Here is a 6,829-nt window from a genome sequence, read left to right as displayed (position 1 = left end):
TTTTTAAAATTCAAGGATTAATGAACGTAAAATTTAAAAAATATGTATTTTTTTCCAAGGATCAGTGGAAAAAATATTTTTAAAAATTTCTTTTCAAGGATAAATGGACGTAGAATTCTTAATTTTTTTCGAGGAACTTCCCCAGAAAATTTTAAAATTATAATAATAGTAAAACCAATGGACGAACTTCCAGCAGTCTCCATATGTAAGCCCTAGAAATCAGCAGCGACCTCAATACCGATTTTCAGAATTGTATCTCTATTCCTTCAAACAATACCAAATATAGTACCATTTAGTACTTTTCGTACAAATATAGGACACATTTTTAAAAATCACCACCATATCTCAATTCCAGATGTCAACAGAGACCTCAATATCAAATTTCAGACATTCAGCTACATTCCCTCAACCAAATGTGTACAATTTCGTACTTTTCGAACAATAATAGTACACTTATCGAAAACAACCTCCATATCTTAACCACAATTAATCAAAATTAACCAAATTTTTAGTTCTATTCCTTCACCCAATACCAAATTTAGTACCATTTAGTACATTTCGTGCAATTTTAGTACATATTTCGGATCCACATCCATATCTTAAGCACAGATATCAACAGTCACATTTATTTCAAATTTCAGGATTCCAGCCCTTTCCCTTCACCCAATACCAAATTCAGTACTATTTAGTACTTTTCGTACAGTTAAGTACAGATTTCCCAAACCAATTTCATATCTTAAATCCAGATACCAACGAAGACCTCAATATCAAATTTTGGAACTCCATCACTATCATTTCACCCAATACCAAATTTAGTACCTTTTAGTAATTTTCGTACAATAAAGTACACATTTCCATATCCACAACACAATCACAACACCAGATACCAAGAGAGACCTCAACATCAAATTTGAGAATTCCAGCCCTATCCATTCACCCAATACCAAATATAGTACCACTTAGTACTTTTTGTACAAATATCAGACAATCAAATAATCTAACAGTCAACTTTCAGAATTTTTTCCCTATCCCATCACCCAATTCTAAATATAGTACCACTTAGTACTTTTCGTACAATTAGAGTACACACATAGGGACCTCAACATGAAATCCATTCACTTAATACCAAATGTAGTACCCCTCAGTACTTTTCGTACATATATCCGAAACTACTTCCATATGTCCAGGCTATACATTAGCAGCATCCCTAATAAAAAAAATCAGACTTTGCAGATACCAACAGAGACCTCAATATCCAATTTCGGGATTTCAGCTTTAACCCTTCACCCAATACCAAATTTAGTACTTTTTAGTACAATTATAGTACACATTTCCAAACAACCGCCATATCTCAAACACAGATGCCATCAGTAATCTAAATATCAAATTTCAGAATTTTAGTTTTATCCCTTCATCCAACACCAAAAATAGTACCATTTAGTACTTTTCGTAAAATTATGGTACACATTTCCGAAACCACCTCCATATGTCCAGGCTACACATGAACGGAGATCCTAATCAGATTTCAAGCACTATCTGTTCACCCAATTTAGTATTGTACCAAAAATAAGGAGTCTCCCTATAGTCACCTCTAAGGAGGCTCATTAGATCAATGAAAAGGGTTCCGAGGAGGGTCTTTAGAGACTAGACTGAAAGGGACTCTTTATTGGGACTAAAGAAGAGTGCCTAAGGACTGCAGAAAAGGACAATCTATAGACATAGACAAAACGGTGCCTCCATAGAAGGCTGACCATCTCTCTATAATGATCGAAGCTTCAAAAGATGTCTAAAAATGAGTCTCTATAGATGGCTATATTGAAGGCCCTGTAGCCAACCCGAAAAAGATCTTGAGACACAAACTCACACCATTAAAAAATAGAGCTGGCATAGACATTCTCATTATTATTATTTTATTTTGAAAATGGAATAATTCGCTCAATATTTAGGTATAATCTCCATATAATAATACCTTCTGATTTTCGGTATTTCAAAGTTTTCTAATCCCAATCTCCAACAAAATCAGTTGTAATTTGGCAATTCATGTTACTCCTTGCAAAAAACCAAAATATGCAATGTTGGTCGTCTTTTGAGGTATGGCTGCCATTTAACTACCCGACTGTCCGACATTCCTCTCAAAACTATAATTAACTATTAATTTGCAACCAAATCAGCTGTAATTTGGAAATTCACGTTACTCCTTTAAAAACAAAAAAATTGCACTTTTGGTCGATTTTTGAGGTATGGCTGCCATATAACAATACTTCCCGACTGCCCGGTATTTGAAGGGTAGATTAATCCCCCTTTAAAAATATAAAATATAGATATTATTCCACCAAATATAAGGGTCTTCCAAATTTTAGAGATTTTTAATATTGCCTATTGCACCATAGGATAAGTTTTCCCACAAAGGAGATTATATAACAATTCCTCCTTACTACCCGATATTTGAGGGGTAGATTAATTCCTCTCAAAATTTATGTGACTTCCAAATTTTATTGATTTTTTTTAAGATATCCGATTGCGCCATAGGTTAGGTTTTCCCCATGATGAAGGTTATAGAAACCACAACGCTGTCGGACTCAACGTCATTTTTACCTAAATATTTCATTTTATTTTTTTTTTCAAAGTATTTATTATTCTTCCAAATTTTATGAATTTTTTTAGGATAACCGACTAGCACATAGCGTAAGTTTTCCCAATGGTGGAGGTTATAGAAACCACAACCCTGTCGGACTTGTCCCTGTTTTAATTTAATATTTTATTTTTTTTTTCAAGTATTTATTATTCTTCCAAATTTTATGGATTTTTTAGGATAACCAATTGGGCCATAGGTTATGTTTTCCCATGATGGAGGTTATAGAAACCACAACCCTCTCGGACTCAATGTCACTTTTACCTAAATATTTTATTTTTTTTTTCAAAATATTTATTATTTAAAATTTTACTCTACATTCCCAGCCTCTTCGTCGATGCACTGTGTCGTATACGTAATTTAGTTGCATGTGGCTTATACGTGCTGCCAAGTGTACATTGCGTATACGTCACAATTTTTTTTTTTATATTTTCTTATATGAGAAATTACGTCGTTTGTTGAATAATGCCAGAATCGCATTTCAATTACGCCAAAAGCTGAGGAAAAAATATTAAATTTTATTTCAACGCAAGCAAGTTTCAAGTTTCTCAAATAATTGCAGCAAAAAAATTAAAATAAAAATATTTCTCAGGAATTTTCTTTACAATACATACACATATACATATCTGCAAATAATAGTCTCATATGTGAGTTTCAGTTATTCTCCCAAAATTAATGCCCACAAATTGTCATCACTCACTCTGCAATAATTTTTTTATTTTAATTTTCTAATCAAATTTCCAATCACAAACGAATACAAATTCCCCCTGACTTTGCTAGGTTTCATGTTATCACATTCTCACCCTTCTTTTCCAGGACACAATTAAAAATACTTCCTCATAAAAATAATTCCCCAAAAAAGCAAAAGGAAAATATTTATTTTATTGCCTAGGATTCCTTGGAAATTTAAATTTAATCACAATGCAGATTCTCAAAAAAAAAAAAAATGTATTTTAATTTAAAAGCCAAAAAACAAACAAAGAATTCGAAGTAAATAAAATTAACCATAATTGTGTGAGGTTAGGAGATTTATTATGCCACGAACAGAGTAATTCACAGATGATTTAATAAAAAAACAGAAATTCCAAAAAATATAAAAAAACAATATTACCTTGGGAGGGGCAGCGTATGAGTACTACTGTACCCGGTGGCGTAGAATTGTTAGAAATGAAATATTAAGTAAACCCACCACCACCACTACTGCTTTAGCCTAAATATATGCAATAAAACATCACAAAAGTTTGGTAAACAGGCAAATTAAATTTTTTTCTTTACCTAAACTTTTGATTTCCAAAAATTTATTTTTTTCCAAGAAAAAACATCTTCGACATCAAAGTATCTTCCTTTGGGCCGTTTTTGACGATATTTAAAGTAAATGAAATGGAAATAATCTTTAATGTTTATTAACGGTTAGGGTTTTTTGTTGTTGTGCGCTTGACAGTTAGTGAGATTTGTTGGCCTAAACTGCGTGGGAAATGAAAGGCCAAGGACGATGGCAAATATTTAAAAATCCTTGGGTCATTTAAGATTTTTCTTTTTCTGCCGCTTATTGGGTAGTATTTGAAGATGATTAAGGAATAAAAAATATTTTTTTTTGTGAGGACAATAATTATTTGAAAGGGAAAATGGCAAATTTTTGCTTTGATCTCAGTCTAATGGACATTAGCAAATTCAAAGAAATATTAATACTTTATGTAATTTAGAAAAAAATGTTAGAGAAATATAAATAGAATTGCAAAAGGTCCTTGGGGTTGCATAGATATTTTTATGTGTTTTTTTTATGATATTTTTCTATGGTATATAACAAATATTCAAATTTCGTTTGTTCTGAGACTCATATTGAAATTCGATCTAGAACATTCCGGTCTTTGACATTTTCTCCAAAAACATAAGTTTTAAGGGAGATTTTGACGCAGAGTTAAAATGTGTTAAATATAAGCCAAAAAAGTAAACTCGAATTTTTTCTCTTTTAATATTTAAATTTCGAATGTAATTTTCTTAAAAACTATTATATCTAGATGTATAGTTTATTTTGAGACTTATACTGAAATTTTATGCGGAACACTTCTTCCTTTGATACTTTTTGCCTAAACCCACATTTTGTGTTACTTTCATGCATAAACTCGAAAAAAGATCTAGGAAAAATTTAATAAAAACCAGTAAAGAAAGTCCTAAAGTCAGGCGGGGTCGATTTTATGATACCCTACACCAATTTGCTAATTTAGTAGAACTCCACCTAAAAATTAAAAATTTTTATGGGGGAATCCAATCATACATGCTATGATTAAAATTATAATTTAAAGTTCAAAGGACTAAATATGCCAAATCTTTTAAATTCGGACTTGTATTGCTCATTTGGTGCAAAATTTATTTGAAATCGGATAAAGATATATATGGGAGCTATATCCAAATCGGAACCGATCTCGATAAAATTTGGCAAAGATATTTTTGAGATACATTTGAGATATTTCCCTTAATATCGTTGTTACGGAGTGCATATTACGGCTGTGGCTAACAAATACCAAAAATCGGATGAACAATATATATATGTGGGAGCTATAGCTATATCTGAAGTGATCTTCACCAAATTTGGCATACTAGCTTCTAGACTCAATTCGGTCGTAAGTGCCAAATTCCATCCCATTTGGTCAAATATTAGACGTTTGGTGGACAATACAAAGTAAATCGGACGAAGTTATATATGGGAGCTATAGCTATATCTGAACCGATCTTCACCAAATTTGGGATACTAGTTTCTAAACTCAATTCGGTCGTATGTGCCAAATTCCATCCCATTTGGTCAAATATTAGACGTTCGGTGCACAATAAAAGGTAAATCGGACGAAGTTATATATGGGAGCTATAGCTATATCTGAACCGATCTTCATCCAATTTTGCGTACTAGCTTCTAGACCCAATTCGGTCGTAAGTGCCAAATTCCATCCCATTTGGTGTAATATTAGACGTTTGGTGGACAATAAAAGGTAAATCGGACGAAGTTATATATGGGAGCTATAGCTATATCTCAACCGATCTTCATCCAATTTTGCGTACTAGCTTCTAGACCCAATTCGGTTGTAAGTGCCAAATTCCATCCCATTTGGGCAAATATTAGACGTTCGGTGCACAATAAAAGGTAAATCGGACGAAGTTATATATGGGAGCTATAGCTATATCTCAACCGATCTTCATCCAATTTTGCGTACTAGCTTCTAGACCCAATTCGGTCGTAAGTGCCAAATTCCATCCGATTTGGGCAAATATTAGACGTTTGGTGCACAATCCAAGGTAAATCGGACGAAGTTATCTATGGGAGCTATATCCAAATCTGAACCGATCTCGATTAAATTTAGCAAAGATATTTCTGAGCTCCATTTGATATATTTCCCCAAATATTGTTGTTACAGAGTTCATATTACGGCTGCGGAGGACAAAAATAACAAATTTGGACAAATATTAGACGTTTGGTACACAATAAAAAGGTAAATCGGACGAAGTTATATATGGGAGCTATATCCAAATCTGAACCGATCTCTATAAAATTTAGCGAAGGTATTTCTGAGCTGTATTTGATACATTTTCCCAAATATTGTTGTTACAGAATGCATATTACGGCTGTGGGTAACAAATATAACAAATCGGATGAACAATAAATATGGGAGCTATGGCTATATCTGAACCGATTTCTATCAAATTTGGCATACTTATTTTCATACCTAATTTAGTTGAATATGCCAAATTCCATCCCATTTGAACAAATATTGGTGGACAATAAAAGGCAAATCGGACGAAGTTATATATGGGAGCTATATCCAAATCAGAACCGATTTCGTTAAAATTTAGTAAAAGTATTTCTGAGCTGCACTTGATAAATTTCCCCAAATATTGGTGTTACAGAGTGCATATTACGGCTGCGGAGGACAAAAATAACAAATCGGATTAACAATATATATGGCAGCTATAGCTATATCTGAACCGATTTCGATCAAATTTGGCATACTTATTTTCAGGCCTAATTTGGTTGTATGTACCAAATTCCATCCGATTTGGTTTGATATTACACATTTGGTGCACAATAAAAGGCAAATCGGACGAAGATATATATGGGAGCTATATCTAAATTTTGACCGATTATCTCCAATTCCAATAGGGTTCGTCCTTGGGCCAAAAAAATGATTTGTGCAAAATTTCATCGGG

The sequence above is a fragment of the Musca domestica genome, unplaced genomic scaffold, assembly GCF_030504385.1.
Source record: "Musca domestica strain aabys unplaced genomic scaffold, Musca_domestica.polishedcontigs.V.1.1 24, whole genome shotgun sequence".
In the NCBI taxonomy this organism is placed as follows: domain Eukaryota; kingdom Metazoa; phylum Arthropoda; class Insecta; order Diptera; family Muscidae; genus Musca; species Musca domestica.
The sequence above is the reverse complement of the archived record's forward strand: the minus strand, read 5'-3'. Positions refer to the sequence as shown.